General features: G+C 44.3%; 1 protein-coding gene across 8 annotated transcripts in view; it reads left to right on the top strand.

Moving 5' to 3' along the window:
- The window catches only part of LOC110494446 (ephrin type-B receptor 2), a 156,998-nt gene that overhangs the window by 37,380 nt on the left and 100,730 nt on the right, over positions 1 to 18,888 (top strand). The gene's annotated exons all lie outside the window — the stretch shown is intronic.

Genomic DNA, 18,888 nt, shown 5'->3' with positions numbered 1-18,888 from the left:
TTAGCATGGCAGCTGCCTCGGGAGGCTACTGCAATGACTCATGGCAAAGCAGCTGCTTCATGAAAACTATTTCTTTTTTTAAATAAAAAAATCAACTTTATTTAACCAGGTAGGCTAGTTGAGAACAAGTTCTCATTTACAACTGCGACCTGGCCAAGATAAAGCATAGCAGTGTGAACAGACAACAACACAGAGTTACACGTGGAGTAAACAATATACAAGTCAATAACACAGTAGAAGAAAAATAAAAAAAAGAGTCTATATACATTGTGTGCAAAAGGCATGAGGAGGTAGGCGAATAATTACAATTTAGCAGATTAACACTGGAGTGATAAATTATCAGATGGTCATGTGCAGGTAGAGATACTGGTCTGCAAAAGAGCAGAAAAGTAAATAAATAAAAACAGTATGGGGTTGAGGTAGGTAAATTGGGTGGGCTATTTACCGATGGACTATGTACAGCTGCAGCAATTGGTTAGCTGCTCAGATAGCAGATGAGGGAGATAAAAGTCTCCAACTTCAACGATTTTTGCAATTCGTTCCAGTCACAGGCAGCAGAGAACTGGAAGGAAAGGCGGCCAAATGAGGTGTTGGCTGAGATTCACCTGCTGGAACGCGTGCTACGGGTGGGTGTTGCCATCGTGTCCAGTGAACTGAGATAATAATGTTAGCAACACTACTACAGTAGCTTTCTAGCTAGCTTTTTGTGTGTGCATCACTAAGTGGCTGGCTGGTTGGTTAGCAGCGTTATTTCAGTGACTGGATCAGGAGCAAGCTAATGTTGGACAAATTTATGCTAGCTTTCGAGCCCATTGGCAAACTTTTAAAATCTACTCATTGAAGCACACAACTCCTTAGCTAGATGTGAAATCATGTGACTAACACATGCTGACCAGACCGGACACGTCGCGTGCGCGAGCGTCGCAAATTAAATTTAGAAATCTATGTTATTCAATTATTGCACCCACACTGCTTGCGCGCGCCAACAAGTGTCTGCGACACCAAGGGCTAAAATAGAACTCATTCCTATTTCTGACGCAGATCGCGCTGAAAGTCCTGCCTCTCCCATCCCCTCATTGGTTTATTGAAGCAGGTACCCACGTGCAATCTCCTCATTGGTTATACCCACGTGGGTGATTGAAAGACGAACTGTTTTACCGGTTGTCGTGGTAATTGTGTAGATGCCAATCACCATATAAATTCAAAGATGAAAAAGCCTGGAAGGAGGAGAGATGACTCGAAACAATTTCGACCTGCATGTCGTGATCGCGTTTGATGTTGGGGGACAAAATACATTTATGCACGATAGGTTCCGTGTAAGACTTCCCTAACCAAACACGTCAACATTATTTACAGATTTTGGTTGTGTTCCCCTGCTCAGATGTAGCATGCGTCTATCAATGGTTTATTAAAGCTCGACTTGACTCGGTGAGTGGTAAAGTCTGAGGAGGTATGACAAAGTTCATAATATGTATTCCGTACCAGTGACTGGCATGCTGTTTCGAGGACTGCAGTGTAATGTTCACTGGTTGTTTATGTGTGGTGGTGGTGGACAACAGTGTGGTCTTTCTACAGAATAGTTATGCCCATGACACATGGTACCACACATATCATCCTACTGTATATTGACTTCTTAGAGCTTGGACATGAGAGTGCTACTTCAGAGTGCTATTTCACAATACTATTTCCCCCCATTTTACACATCATGTGGCATAATAGTCTGTATCCACAGAATGAAAGCATTTAAGTACTATCAACTAGATTTATGCCTGCTTGAAAAGGCAAAGGTGTCTTTACTTTTCTGAAAGTGCAGTCCTGGCTGTCTTCCTGCTCAGATTTTGACCAATAACCACACATGATTAATAGTTATTGCCCGGCTTGTTTAGCATTCATTGCTCACAAGACTGAAAGCTCCTCTCCCATCCTTGGACTTGATTGAACCTTTTCTAAGCCAGTCCGGCTTCATGTTTTAGTACTCCAGGATCAAATCTGACAAACATAAACCCCCTAAATGCAAAGAGGGAATTAAGGATTTATTTGACAGCTTCCATATGCACATCCATCACTCCCCCTCTCTCAGTCCGCCCTCCCTTTCCTAACTCACATCTCCTCCCCGGCGCTAGAAAGCAATGACGTTCCCGAAGCCATTAGCTACACTTGTGAGACCAAGTGAGATGTGTTTTTTTCCAGATTATCCTACGCAAGCAGAATAAATTGAGAGCAAGTGTCAAGGAGTGACACTTAATCGGGCGAACAACAATTTTCACTCCCCTCACAGGTCCTTGTCACGTGTGGGCAATGGAGGAAAGTAGTCTAAGGAGAATGCCTGGAGAGAGGAGAGACTGTTAAAAGGGTGCTTCCCCAAACAATGCTAGAAAGGGTGTCTCACTGTAGTTTTTGGCCCCTCTCAAACACGGCAGTCCATTTTTAACACATCTTTAATGCATCATCGATAGAATTGAAGCTGGAGATGAGAAGCAGGTACGGGGAGTTGAACATTTAATGCTGAACAAGACAGGAACAGCGTCAGCACAAGGGTAGCAACGACATACGAACATTAATGCAGCTTGCGGGGAACAGAGCTGGGGAAAGGACAAATATAGGGGAGGTCATAAACAGGTGATTGAGTCCAGGTGAGTCCAATAATCGCTGACAGGGGGAGGCAGGTGTGTGTACTGATGGTGGCAGGAGTGCGTAATGCTGGGAAGCCTGGCACCTTTCGAGCGCCAGGCAGGGGGAGCGGGAGCAGGCTTAACATGCATTATATTTCTCATGTTGTACATAAATGTTCAAACCAACATGAATATTCCAATCACTGTAACACAATCCTAATAATATGATGGTCATTATCGATGAATCACCAAGCAACAAATAACAATTTTATCACTGATGGTGATGATCTAGAGAGCACAGATCTATTGCCCATGGGAGTTGAGAGAGCAGAGAGGGACAAAGCCTGGGGATCTTTCGGGAATTCAAATGATTACTACATGCATTACTACACAGTCCAGGACACAGATGGAGCTATTCTCTGTAGCTATGTATCCCATGTTCACTGTGCTCCTCATGCCTGCAGCTCTTCCTCTCCTTGGGTTCTCTCTCAGCCATGTTGCCTGCAGCCAAGCGAAGTGTCACACACAGGGTTGCTCCTGGACCTCTGACCCATCCCCTCAGCTGATGTGAGGGTGGCCTGCTGTGTGGTCTCACCATGGCCAGGGGAAGGGTGGAGAGGGAGGAGGTGGCTGGCTGGTTTGACGCCCTGGACAGCCAGGAGATTTCACACCATGCTCATGACTGAGTGCTGGGCCTCAATTTGTCTATTTGTCTATCTATGCCTTTTACTGTGACTGAGCAGGATTGGACTTGGATATGGCCGACCACTGGATTTCATTTTCCTCTCCGACCAGATTGTACTTTCAGTCAATGCATTGGTTGCGCTCCTCTGTATCATAGGTATGGAAACAGATGGAATGAGAGGATTTTGTCAGTATGTCGCACATGAAATCATCCCAGCTAGCACTTTACATTCTGAGAACCATATGTCCTAATGGTCATATTTAAAGTAATGTTCTCAGAACATTCAGAGAATGTTAAGAAACAACATTATTCTGTGGGAATTTCAGTACTTAATCTTTCCTACAGGTTTCCTCATGGTTGAATCTCACTGGAATCTTGGCACAAAAAGAATGTGTTTGTATGATTAATTCCTATGCAAATTAATTTCCATGTGTCCTATCTGTGCTTGAAGTTCAAAGCAGTTCACCTAAGTTAAGAGTGTTATTAAAAGTCTTATTGAAACATGTTCTCAGGGGCCTTCCGAGTGGCGCAACGATCTAAGGCACTGCATCGTAGTGCTAGAGGTGTCACTGCAGACCCGGGTTCAATTCCAAGCTGTTTACAACCGGCCGTGATTGGGAGTTCCGTAGGGCTGCGCACAATTGGATCAGTGTCGTCCTGGTTATGGGAGGGTTTGGCCGGGAGGCTTTTACTTGCCTCATCACGCTCTTATGGTAGTCCGGGTGCCTGCAGTTTCCTCCAACACAATGGTGCTGCTGGCTTCCGGGTTAAGAGGGCGCGAGTTATTCACTTACCTTTGATGATCTTCATCAGAATGCACTCGCAGGAATCCCAGTTCGACAATAAATGAGAATTCCGGAGAATTCCATTGTCTGTAGAAAAGCACTGGAACGAGATCTAACTGTCGGGACCGCACGTCACGAGCCTGAGACACTCTGCCAGACCACTGACTCAGTCAGCTCCCATTCCCCCCTCCTTTATAGCAGAAGCCTGAAACAAGTTTCTAAAGACAGTTGACATCTAGTAGAAGCCTTAGAAGGTGCAACTTGACCCCATAGACATTGAAAAACTACAAACCTCAGATTTCCCACTTCCTGGTGGATTTTTCTCAGGTTTCACCTGCCATATGAGTGCTGTTATACTCACAGACATCATTCAAACAGTTTTAGAAACGTCAGAGTGTTTTCTATCCAATACTACTAATACTACTAATAACTACTAATAATATGCATATATAGCATCTGGGACTGAGTAGGAGGCAGCTTACTCTGGGCACACATTTCATCCAAAAGTGAAAATGCTGCCCCCTATCCCAAACAGGTTTTAATTACCGTTCTCAGAATGTTAATAAAGCCTCCCAGGAAGACTTTCAGAGAACCATAGTAAAACGTTCTGAGAACCTCCTTGCAAGTCCGGGTGCCTGCAGGCTGACCTCAGTTGTCAGTTGAATGGTGTTTCCTCCGACACACTGGTGCTGCTGGCTTCCGGGTTAAGATGGGTGGTTTGGCGGGTCATGTTTCGGAGGACTTGACCTTCACTGCCTGAGCCTGTTGGGGAGTTGAGACAAAATCGAAATTGTGGAGAAAAATAATGTTATTTAATTACCGTTCTCAGGATGTTAATAAAACCTCCCAGGGAAACTTTCAGAGAACCATAGTAAAACTTTCTGAGAACCTCCTTGCAACCTAAAAATGTACCTTCCCCGAACAGATTGTATTTTCAGAACGTTTAAATAAACATTCAGTTTTACCGGTCAAGAAACGTATGGCTTCATACACAGAAATAATGGGAAACCAAAAACTTAGATTCCCTCAACTTCTAAGGAAGTAAATGTGATGGCTAGGATTAGGGTTGCAAAGGGTCAGAAACGTTCCTGTAAATTTCTAGAATTTTTCCGGAACTTTTCCTTGGGAAGTTAAGCCCTGGAATTTGGGGAATTTTGCTTAAATTGTGGGATACACATAAGGCAATTCTAGGTCTTCTGGCATATTTTGATTAAACTATCCCCAATTCAATGGAATTTCCTCTCATGCACAGTACATTTTTCCATCACATGTACACATGTATGATTCGCAAGATCTTGCACACTAATGAGATGCTATTGAGTCCACACTACTATACTGTCTGAGCCAAGGACTACATGCTTTCTGGTAAGTTTACAATACTGGGTGGGGTGAATATATTTTAAATGACATACATGATTTTTTTGTTAACTAGTAAATAGTAGCCTACAACAATGTGTGTTTAAATCATTTCTAACTTGTTGACAATTTCTGCTAGTTAGATTTTTTTTACCATGTGGGTTATAGCTTGCTTGAGCCTGCTAACTGAGGAGTGTTAATTTACCTGTTTCCATACATGTTTAATTTTTAAAAAGTATTTTACTAAGGAGTTGTTTAATCTAACTTCTTAACTATTTATCTGTACATTGAATTGTATTTGGTGATCTTTTCGCCACCTTGGCAGTCTGGCGAAGTATACTTCCAAGCAAGGGCTTTGGGATGGAGATGCAATATGGCAGTCGTGCCAACATATCTCTTCAGCCACCTGTTGGAAGGGACTTTGTGGATCTGAGGCTCTTTCCCCTGTTGCCTCCATCATCCTCCAAATCCCACCAACATCAGCTGCCTCAGATCGTAACTGGTGCTTGTTTGAGAACACACACACCAAAGCACAGGCTGACCAATACAAGGGTTGAAAAATTGGTGACCATCCAGGCAAATTTGAGGCTTTTTGAGCCTCAATTGTGACAGTGAAGATGAGGCCTCAGAGTCTGATGTTCAAGAGGTGGACATTGAGGAGGTCTAGGGAGAAGACATGTGAGCCTGAGAGGAAGACAACCAAAGCTTTCGTTTCTAGACTATCATTTATATTATATTAATCACGTTTAATATTAATTTGCATATATTTCCATTAATTCCCATATATTCCCGTTAATTCCAATATATTCCCGTTAATTCCCACGGAAGGTTTCCACCTCTGATTATTCCCTAAAATGTGGAACACTAGCTAGGATAACCTCTTTCAAACTTCTCCGCCTTCAAATTATATTTTGTTGTTTTGAGAAGAGGTTGAGATCAACCACTGCTGGAGCCTGTTGGAGAGAATACTATTATTTTTGCACTGACTCTTAGCAACTTTTTCACTTCTGAGTTGTACAGTATCTGCAGGAAGTTGTGTTGCATGTTATTTGCTGTTATCCTATTATTATTCACAGGCAGGATTATAAATAGTTTGTGTGTGTGTGCGTGTCAGCATTTCAATGGGCACCTGGTGTCTATATTCTGATAGATATAGCACTTTACTTGCATTTCAAACAAATGTTGAAGTTATGTAAGAAAATCAACTGGCTATTATTCAGACCTTCCCCATTTCAGTTTTAGTCAAGCTGGAGATTGAAAAGGTTGCGGGGTCTGGGCTGGGGCGCAGTCTATATAGACTGTGCTTAGGAGCTCATTTGCCTAATCTTGGGAACTAGAGTGGAAGCTTGGTGTATAATGAGGGGTAAGGTTTGTCTGGGAGGGGGTGGAGGGGGGTGAGGGACTCTGAAAGACTTGAAGGTATTAATCGGACAAAAGGGGCAACCGAAAGTTTGAACAGAGGGAGAACGCCTGTGGAATGGGCAAGCATTTTGCATTTTGATGGCTTTTGTGCGACTCAAAAGACGGGGAGAGAAACAAAAATGCAAAGGAGTGTTGGCGTTTCCCTAAGGCTCGTCTTACAAACATTTGTCCACTTGGGAATGACAAGAACTGCGGTGACGTTGCTAGAATGTGCGCCATGTGCCATTTTTCATCAGAAGTGAATACCCCAGAGCGTAGTTCTGCATCACTGAGCGTTAAAGGGCAAACAATTCAACCTTTGATAATGGAGCAACGACCCCGAGTTTGGTTACTACCAGCACTCTTTATCGCAGCCTCTACCTCATGGAAAATCAGCCTGCTAAAGTCTAATACTGCCATAGCGCATTGATTATCTCCTCTATCATGTTACACACTGCAATATGTTCATATACATGTAACCTGATAGGTTAGCTTAGATAAGGATTAGTCCTTCTTACCTAGGTTTACATGTAGCCAAACCTATAGAAACATTACATTTTACCCAGCATTTGCCATGATATGTCTGCAACATATTGTTCTTACAAATGGCCCTTCGCTTTTCTTAATTTGTTTCCATGATTCATGCAATAGTCCACTTGTTTGTGTGCACATCTGTTAGTGTGTAATTTACCATCATTTCCCATTTAGACAAGTCCCCAGGTTCGCAACACTCATTGTGTGTGCACAACATCCCTCTCACAAGCACACAGGTACTCGGATATTCGCACACAGACACTCCAAATAGCATCCGCACCAAGGACCTCTGTCAATTTCATGTTGTAATGATATGGGTATTATCCAGTGCAATCTAGCAGTAAATTAATTACAAACCACAGTCCTCCTCTCCCCTTCTCTGCATTCCCTGAGTAAACGACCACAGTTGCACTGTGCCTTTCCCCAGGCTCTCCATGCCAAATATATATCACTTAGAGAGATGAAGGAATTCACCATTTTAAATTGAAGGGTTCTTCCTGCTTCTATTTAGAATGCGAGATCCATACTTTCAAACTACTCTGATAAATGTACAGTGTAAATGTTGGTAATTGTACATTTTAAACACAATAAAAGCACTTCGGAAACACTTTTCAAAGAGACACTTTAAAATCTTTGTATGAGCATTCCTACTACCTTACACCTTCTCTCTTTCTATGTGGACGGATGGCATTTACACAGATGACATCATGCCTGTGGGATTTTGAGCAATATGACAGCCTTTCCAAAAAAGTCTGAGTTGCCAAGAGTTGCTGAGGTAATAGTTTCCTCCCAGAGAATCCTTTCACCTTGACTGTGACAAACCATATTAAGCATACAGTTGCGCCTGCAATGTGTTGGCATAAAATCTGAATATGCTAACTCTGGAAATGTATTAGTCTCCTCTATAAACAAGGTCACTTGTCATGTTTCTCTTTCAGCAGTAAATCCGCCCTGAAAATGTATTTGGCCTCATACCGTAATTTATTTAATTTTATTGTAACTACACCTGGTCCAGTAAGTAGTCCCTAGAAATGTTAGAGATGGATGTTTTTAACAACATGGAAGTAGTGTAAGGCTGAAGTAGGTTTATAATTGATGCAATTGTAATTATTGATTAGTTATTGAGGGCAGTCTTCCAATTTTACAACAATCTCTCTCTCTCTCCCTCTCTCTCCCTCTCACTCTTTTTCTCTCCGTCTCTCTCTATCTTTCTCTCTCTGGTGCTGCTCCGTGTGGGTAGCTAGAAAAGCAAAATTAGGTCAAAATTAAAGGGAGAAAGGGTATGGTGTTTTTATTTATTTTCCCCCCTGTTTCAGTCCTTTGGCACACACCACCTGCATGTAGCTGCCAGAGACCAGCTGACATAGAAACCTCCTAGGAGTCAGACCAGTGCAATTCAATATTACACACATTATCAAAAAAATTGAAAAAAGCCTGGCGACCTGAGTGGTGAGCACACACGCAGAGTAACACACATACGCACACAAGGTCACAGAGATGGGCTGGTAAAATGTGTGCATCGTATGCAGGCACACACCCCGGCAGGGAGACTACACAGGGAAATGAATGCACCAACACTCTCCCAGATATAAGTTGTGGAAGCACGTCTTCAGGGGAATATGGCCAGCAATATCATCAAGGGAGGCCCACAAAATGTAGTCTGTCTACAAATGAGGATTCTCCTTAGTGCCACTCCAAAACACATGTTTCATATTTACAATGTCCAGGAAATAATGTTTTCCAACGCTGTCACTTCTTGATAATCATTGTGCAAATACTAACGGCAATACCAAAGAGTAAAGTCAAGTAATTCTTTGAAAACAACACTATGGTTTTCACTCTTGTCAGAACACCTTTCCTTTCAATGGGAATTCCTTGCTTAAAGGCGGACTCAGCGATATGACGGAGATGCAGAAAGTAAACAGTATAGTGGTTCAATTTCCGCAACAACTAAGAGCGTTGAAGCACGAGGCTCAACTTCTCCGCTGTTTTGGTCCCGTGGCTACCACACTGTAACATCGCGAAGCGTACCCGTGCGCATGCGCAGATACTGTGTGTGACTGTGTGAGAGTGAAGTCTTGCATCTCGCTCATCTCAAGATCTGCGATGCTGCTCATGGCATCATCATTTCGCTGAGTCTACCTTTAAATAAACGTTTAATAAAATAAATAATCCTTTGGCTCTGTTCTGTAAGGTGCATTGAATATGAGAACTGTCTGGCAGCCTGGCAAGAGCTTCCCAGGAAATAATTGACAGAGAGAACACTGACAGGAAGCTTGAAACGTTTACTCTGAATATCACATTGTTACTCAGGAACATATTTGGATTGAGCACACTGTGATCTCTGAGCTTTGACATTTTCTCTTGAACTGAAGTTTTTCTCATCAGGAAAGTTTCAAGCGAGGAGCAGTTCACAGGGGTGGTAAAGGTTCTGAGTTGTAGTTTGAATTCACCCAGATACATTCTGTCTAATGAACAACCTTTGGCATACTTGCTCTTAGCTGTGGCCTGAGGCAAGCCTTTTCTCCCTGCTTCAGCAGCTCCATTTCTTAGAGAAAAGCAGAGTCAATGTGTAACTAAATAGAAGGTTCAACGCCAAATTCGTACGGACTGCTGCTCCAATAGAGATAAGGAATACTCAATCTACTGTATCTGCCCTGGCTGACACCATGAGAGATCAGAGGTCCTTTCGTGTTTCACATCAACATGTTGACTAAATGGGTCATGATGGTTGGACACTGCTCCCATTCTCTGAGCATGGTACAGTGAGAGACATACACATTTGTGCAGATGTGGTTAATCATGGGGTGCTTTGGACAATTAGTAAATGTGTCTGACAGTAACCTCCATGCGTTAATCACAGTAAATTACACAGAAGAAGGCGCAGCACAGAGACTCAATTAACCTTTTAGCCTTCATCTCAATGTTGCGGATGGTGCTGGTATTCAGCAGAGAGCCCGACACCCTCTCAGGTCACCGGGGAGAGTGTGGCACCCGGTGCGAAGGCAGACGTGTTAGAGCGAAGTGTTCCCCGCTTTTTATCTTACAAGGCCTACCCTGACCCTCAAATAATTTAATCCTTTGTGTTTGGCCTTTTTCTCACAGATTTTTCAGAAACCCCCAGCTGTTGTAAGATTTTTCCTTAATCAGTATAAGGTTGTAGCTGACCCTGTCACCTACCCACCAACACAGCCTCTCCCAGGAGAAATCAGGAAGCAATGCTGGGTATCATAGCCAAGGACTCCTCTGTATGTGGATCAGTACCAAACAGGGCTGTGTGGGTATGTGATGAGCAGTGTCAATGCTAGGATTTGATGCATCAGTTCTCTGCTATTGAGCTCACTGCCTCACAATACGAGGCATCCTGGATATTAGTCTATGAGTTTGACAAGGCCCTCTCATCTCTCCACACCCTTTCTCATCACTTGTCACAACATACAATTTATCTTTGATGGATCATGCACATAGCCGCGGGAAGTAGTTTGGGGGTGTTGTAACATTTTTTTTCAATGGGGGAAGGTTTAAGGACAGATGTTATTGCTGGCGCTACAGACGGATACTTCAGCTAATACAGGACTATTAAAGGCCCAGTGCACTACTTTTGCGAGAACACATTTAATTTTTTATGAATTTCTAATTCTGATTTGTTCTACTTCCTGCGGCTATGATCATGCATGGACACACACTGATACATTTACATATAATTTTAGTCATTTAGCAGACGCTCTTATCCAGAGAGACTTACACTGTCTGGCCTTGATTTGTTGTTGTCTTTAGATGTGTATGGCCTTGATTGTTGGTGTGAAAGGAGTTTTCGATTATAAGCAGGTTATAATGTAAAGTTCTACCAGAAGAACTTTCTATTAGTACTGCTCTGAATTATAACCCGGTGGTTTTAAAACATATGTTACCCTACATAGTAGCCTACACCTCTCAGAGGTTTCTTCATCTCTGGCTTGGCATATGAGATCCCATCTAGTATTGAGTCTATGTGCGCTCTGTCACGGAAGGAATGCAGCAGCCTGGGCGACAGACCAAAGATGCTTGTAACAGAGGATATCAAATTAGTGCTTTGTAGTTCTACACTCACGTTTCACATTTTACATGTAGTGCTTTTATTCAGTGTTGGATTTACAGCTTCCTCCACACACTAACACTGATTCAGAAACAAATTGCGAGCTGTTTTCTGGTAGGCATATTTTGAGAGAACAGTGGGATAAATGTACTATATAGATGTAGTATTATTTCAGCTTTATTTAACCAGGTAGGCTAGTTGAGAACAAGTTCTCATTTGCAACTGCGACCTGGCCAAGATAAAGCAAAGCAGTGTGACACAGACAGCAACACAGAGTTACACATGGAGTAAACAATAAATAAGCCAATAACACAAACAAGTCAATGACACAGTAGAAAAAAGAAAGTCTATATACAGTGTGTGCAAAAGGCATGAGGAGGTAGGCAATAAATAGGCCATAGGAGCGAATAATTACAATTTAGCAGATTAACACTGGAGTGATAAATAGACTCCATAGTGGTTGAGTCATTCAGTTGTTGCCAGTGACAAGCCGACACAATAGTCTCTCTGTCCCATCCAGGACAGACTGTTCTTATCGGTTGATGCTGATGTTTCAGGATTGATTTGCCTGTGTTCAGCAGAGAGGCACCTGGCACACAAACAATGACATAGGCATGCAGCCTTAATACGTGCCCTCCAGTTTCTGACGGCCCAGTGACCCTGTGAGAACCGCTGGTCACATGACCAGGCTAGTCACGGAACGTGAGGGGCACAAGGGGGAACTCCCCCATCCTGGTCCTCTCCATTCTTACACACGCTCAGCCACTCACAGGACAAACTGTACACAACCACCCCCCCCCCCCCCCCCCACACACACACACACACACTCTTGCACATACACACTAACACGCATGCATGCATGCATGCACACTGCCTCAGACACACTTTCACACAACCTGCACAAACACATTTGCCACATGTCCTCACAACCACAAACACTTATTAGAATATGAGCCTTTGTCATCTTTAGAGAGAACCTCTTCCGGGAGGACACTCTCTGGTCTAAACATGAGTTGATCCCTTAAGCCTGTGTCTCAAACATTCAAGGCTTTATGCATCCAGCCCTCCCTACGCTGTGTTCCAGCAGCCCCCTCCGACCCCCCTGGCCTGCTTGCCGCTCTGCTGGAATTCCTCGTGGATCACTGCCTGCGCCTTCTTTATTCCCATTCTGTAGCTGCTCCGACACCTGGCCACTGCCCTCCCCCTCTCCCCCTCTCCCCCTAGCTCCTCATTAATCGGCCCTGATATTGATGGGAGGTGAATGCCAGCAAATCACTGCCTCTGAAGCCCAGATAGCCCTTCCCCCCTTCGTCCAGATACAGGCCTGATTTGCATGCCAATTGATACGTTTTTCTCTCAGTCTTTTCACAGGGCATTGCCCAGTAAGCCTGTGAATCGGCTCCTCTGTAAGTCCCGCTCGTTTTCTTATTTTCTTTCCCATGTTGGTCTTCTCTCATCTCTCATTTTCTTCCAGTCCCCACTCCCTCCCCTTTCGCTCTGTCTCTCTCTGTCACTTTCTCTCAACAGCTGATGGACAAAGTACCTGCACATGATTCATGAGATGTATTCTATCAAAGAAGCAGATTGTTGTTTTATCACACTAATTTTAATAATATGACCAGCTTCTGTCTAATATGTTATAGGACATTAGCTTTATTTGTAATTTTGTGTGTGTGTTTGTGGTTTAGTTTGTACACAGTGAACAAAAACATGTCCTGTGCCTTCATTTGGCACCTGTTGATGTTCCTCTATCAGAGTTGTGTGGGCCCTTTGTAAGAAAGGTTGTCAGAGTGAAATGACAGAACACCCGATAGAGCAGCAATTAATAGACACACACACACACACAGCTCCCTCTCTATCTCTCTCATTGAACGTTGGCATTGATGGCTTTTAAGAAACTCTTCACCTTTGAAATGGCTGTGGAAGAAGGCTTCTGCGTGCCTTACAAACATAACAATGTTTTACTTGTGCAGTACTGTCAGCTTTTGTCAAGGCCTTTTGTCAAGGCCTTCCCTTCATAGGAACAATGACTAGAGATGTGCTTTGTAAAAATCCTCTCTCTGAAAGGCCCACTATGTGCTTCCATCCTAAGACAGAGCATATACCTATTCCTCTCGTTGTTGTGGATAGCCTTTTTTAAAAGACAAAATAAGTCTTTGTGGGACGGGTTTTATAGAGGGTGAGTACCAGAGAAACATCCTGTTCAGACGAGGGTCAATCAATTGTCTTTGCTTGAGGGTTAGAATTAAGACCGAAGGGGGATTGCTTGTTTACATCTCTAAAATGAGATATGATTTTAGAGTTCTCATCTGTGCCAAAGTTAAACCAGGTGGAACAACCATGGATTACATTGTTGCCATTGACTACAATGTTTTCCAGATGGTGAAGTTTGGATAGCAATTCAGTCTCTCTGCCAGCATTACAGTGCTTTGAATACCTTGAAGCCGAGACATATAAACCAATGAAAATGTGGCTCAGCAGGTTTTTCCCTTTCGTGAGATCATCTTCTGTAAATCCCCACACAACAAAGAAAGTTATTACAACAGTGAGAATGAACAATCCTTTTCTGTTGATGTCGACTTCGGTGCCTTTCGCGCCAGTAACCATAGAAACTAAAGATTGACTGGTTCTGGTATGATGACTTACAAAACCGTCCTCCATCCAGAGGCCTGGACAGATTGAACAAACAGATGAACTCTGTCTACCGGCCAATACTTCCTGATGTCATTGCGTTCAGACAGCAGTCTGGAAGAGCAGACGTCTCTTTTGAGCTCACCTATCAGAGTCAGGTTTTTGTGAGAAATACATCCCTGCCTTTACCCTCCACAGTAAAACCTCTACGGAGTGAGAGGGTCTATGAACACTAGTCTGTGCTCTGTTCTGCTTACACAGTCTAAACACCTCAAACTCAACTCTGGACCGCAAAGCCAGTTCCACAGCATTTTTCATTGTTCCTCTCTAATCAGGGACTGATTTTAGATATGGGACACCAGGTGGGTGCAATTAATTATCATGTAGAACAGAAAACTAGCAGGCTCCGGGCCTCGTAGGGTAAGAGTTGAATACCCCTTGTCTAAACCAATCAGTCTTTGAGCTTTTGAGTCAGGTGGGAAACACAACTAAAAACACTTATGTGTTTTAGCTGTTTGGGAGATAAGTAAAGCAAACTGCTCTGTCATCTTAAGTGACTGTAATGACTGAAAGCAAATAGACGACAGGGCTCTGCACATCTCACAATCAGCATGTCACATTCCAAACAGAAACAACACAAAAAACCACAGAGCTACTCTGGACCTTGGACAAGCCAGGCTCTGTTTGTTTACCTCACATGTTTTACAATAAACCTTTATCTACATTGTAAGGCCAACGGCGGTGTCTGGCCTCCACCGCCGTGTTCCAAGGCTGATTTTAGGTGACATAAGTGTTGTTCAACAGGCTAACAGCAGGCCATGCCTGTTTTTCTACAGGAACCTCACTCTACGTTTGGTCTGGTCCGCCCTCAGAGTTAACCCTGAGTCTTAGTGTGGTTTGTGGGGGTTGAATGCTATCCTCTGATTTTTACAATGGACAAGGACATACAGGCATATACTATTATTTCCCAGAGCCATAGCTTTGCCTTCCCCAATTTGAAGAGCTTTATAGACACACACATAGAGTCACAGACAAAAAACATGCATGCAACCAAATACTACAACCACATCCTGCCTAAATGACTACCGCCCCGTAGCACTCACAACTGTAGCCATGAAATGCTTTGCAAGGCTGGTCATGGCTCACATCAACACCATCATCTCAGAAACCCTGGACCCACTCCAATTTGCATGCCACCCCAACAGATCCACAGATGACGCAATCTCTATTGCACTCGACACTGCCCTTTCCCACCTGGACAAAAGGAACACCTACGTGAGAATGCTATTCATTGACTACAGTTTAGCGTTCAACACCATAGTGCCCTCCAAGCTCATCACTAAGCTAAGGACCCTGGGTCTGAACACCTCCCTCTGCAACTGGATCCTGGACTTCCTGGCGGGCCGCCCCAGGTGGTGAGGGTAGGCCACAACACATCCGCCACGCTGACCTTCATTCGCGCAAAACTGAAAGCGCGAACCACTGCTTTTAATCAGGGCAAGGCAACCGGAAACATGACCGAATACAAACAGTGTAGCTATTCCCTCCGCAAGGCAATCAAACAAGCTAAGCGTCAGTATAGAGACAAAGTAGAGTCGCAATTCAACGGCTCAGACACGAGAGGTATGTGGCAGGGTCTACAGTCAATCACGGACTTCAAAAAGAAAACCAGCCTTGTTGCAGACCCCAATGTCTTACTCCCAGACAAACTAAACAACTTCTTTGCTCGCTTTGAGGACAATACAGTGCCACCGACACGGCCCGCTACCAAAACCTGCGGACTCTCCTTCACCGCAGCCAACGTGAGAAAAACATTTAAATGTGTTAACCCTTGCAAGGCTGCCGGCCCAGACGGCATTCCTAGCCGCATCCTCAGAGCATGCGCAGACCAGCTGGCTGGTGTATTTACGGACATATTCAATCAATCCCTATCCCAGTCTGCTGTTCCCACATGCTTCAAGGGGGCCACCATTGTTTCTGTTCCCAAGAAAGCTAAGGTAACTGAGCTAAACGACTATTGCCCCGTAGCACTCACTTCCGTCATCATGAAGTGCTTTGAGAGATGAGTCAAGGATCATATCACCTCCACCCTACCTGACACCCTAGACCCACTCCAATTTGCTTCCCGCCCCAATAGGTCCACAGACGACGCAATCACACTGCACACTGCCCTAACCCATCTGGCTTAGAAGAATACCTATGTAAGAATGCTGTTCATCGACTACAGCTCAGCATTTAACACAATAGTACCCTCCAAAACCCTGGGTCTCGACCCCGCCCTGTGCAACTGGGTCCTGGACTTTCTGAAGGGCCGCCCCCAGGTGGTAAGGGTAGGAAACAACATCTCCACCCCGCCGATCCTCAATACTGGGGCCCCACAAGGGTGCATTCTCAGCCCTCTCTTGTACTCCTTGTTCCCATCTCAATGATCAAGTTTGCAGACGACACTACAGTGGTAGGCTTGATTACCAACAACGACGAGACGGCCTACAGGGAGGAGGTGAGGGCCTTTGGAGTCTGGTGTCAGGAAAATAATTACACACTCAACGTCAACAAAACAAAGGAGATGATCGTGGACTTCAGGAAACAGCAGAGGGAGCACCCCACTATCCACATCGACGGGACAGTACTGGAGAAGGTGGAAAGTTTGACCTTCAACACGGGGGCCCTTCAAGTGTGCGTGCTTAAGTTTGCCGACAACACAATGGTGGTAGGCCTGATCACTGATGAGACAGCCTATAGGGAGGAGGTCAGAGATCTGACAGTGTGGTGCCAGCACAACAACCTCTCCCTCAATGTGAGCAAGACAAAGGAGCTGACCGTGGACTACAGGAAAAGGGGGCCGAGCACGCCTCCATTCACATCGACGGAGCTGTAGTGGAGTGTGTCGGGAGCTTCAAGTTCCTTGGTGTCCACATCACTAAGAACCTATCATGGTCCAAACACACAAAGACAGGTGTTGTCGTGCCCTCTTCACGACTATTCCCTCTCAGGAGTCTGAAAAGATTTGGCATCCTGACTGCTTGCATCACGGATTGGTCTGGAGCTACTTGGCATCCGACTTCATATTTATTTTTTTGCACTGACTCTTGCACGCTCTTGCACTCTCTTTTTATATAACCTTTATTTATCTAGGCAAGTCAGTTAAAAACAATTTCTTATTTTACAATGACGGACTACCCCAGCCAAACCCTCCCCTATTAACGCGGACGATACTGGGCCATTTGTGCGTTGTCCTACGGGACTCCCGATCACAGCCGGTTGTGATAGTACTGAGATGCAGTGCCTTAGACCGCTGCGCCACTCGGGATCCTACTCTCACTGATACTTCAATGACACTCCAACACACACACACACACACACACACACACACACACATGCATATTGTCACACACACACACACACACACACACACATGCATATTGACACCACACACACAAACAATCTTGTACAGCTAACCTTGTGGTGACACACAATTCGGTCCCGTTCAAAATCCTATTTTCCCTAACACCTAACCCATACTCTTACCCTAACCCCAACCTTAACCCTAAACCTAACCCTAGCTCCTAACCCTAACACTAATTCTAACCTTAATTCTAAACCCCCTAGAAATAGCATTTGAGCTTGTGGGCACTAACAAAATGTCCCCAGGTGGTCAAATTCTTGTTTGTTTACTATTCTTGTGGGGAATTTTGGTCCCTCAATTACACACACATCTATGCATAGTCACTTTACGCCTACCTACAGTACATATTACCTCAATTACCTTGACTAACCGGTACCACTTCTATACAGCCTTGTTATTGTTATTGTTTTTCTATTTTTCCTTTTATTTATTTAGGACATTTTTCTTATTTACTTTTTTACAAAATTAAGGGCCCATAAGTTAACATTTCACGGTAAGGAATAGCTGTTGTATTCGGCGCATGTGAAAAATACAATTTGATTTGATACTGAGGATTTCAAGGAAAATGGTTGTGTGGAGGAGCTAGAGTGCAGAATTATTGAGAAATTGTGTTTTTTCTGGTCTGGGATTACTCTATTTCTTCGCTGTGGTACAGCACCGGCCCAGTTGGTGTGTAGGTGTATTGGAGTTCTCAGCACTCAGTAATGTGAGAGAGTACAGACACTTTAAGTGGAAAAATGTGTCTGGTGAGTATTGTGTCTTGTAAACATAGCCGGGTCCAGCTGAAGGGAGTGCTGCTGTGCTGTCCCAGGCAGCTCAACTTAACCCTGTTTATAACCATTCAGAGCTGGCCACCATGAACCCATTAGCTCTCCATCTCTGGCCCACAGGTGTCCAATGTCTCGGATAGCTGTAGTTAATGTTAGTTTAGTGTTAGGAGGGCCTTAAAATTCTTTAATGGTACACACTTTCCATTGTGCTATGCATTCAGTGATGGAGAGGATGTTGATGGCAGGGATTTGGGGTGCCGGTGTGTGGAGTGATATTTGGGTTAGTGTAGAGGCATGTCCTGGCTGTGTGTCTTTACGCTAGGCTCCACAGACAGGAGTAATGGTCCCAGCAGTGCAGGACTAGACCCACTGTGGAGCCTGTCTCAGAGCCTGAGCTTTATAGAAAGAACCCTGGGAGGCGTGACCGGTCATAACTCTTCCACAGACAAGAGGACGACTAGCTCATAGGCCAGGAATCTGAAGCAGGTCTGCCATTCCTCTGTTCCCTGATACGTGTGGTCCCCAGGTCCAGGGGGTCCTGGTAAAACGGTCATGACCGTGAGGAGGTACACTCATCTCCTACTCGGTTCAGGGAACTTAAGGGAGGTGGACTGGATATGGAGCGTCTCAGAG

This window comes from Oncorhynchus mykiss, chromosome 17 (genome assembly GCF_057628025.1).
Source record: "Oncorhynchus mykiss isolate SJ-2025 chromosome 17, ASM5762802v1, whole genome shotgun sequence".
NCBI lineage: Eukaryota > Metazoa > Chordata > Actinopteri > Salmoniformes > Salmonidae > Oncorhynchus > Oncorhynchus mykiss.
This window is presented reverse-complemented; position numbering and strand designations above follow the sequence as displayed.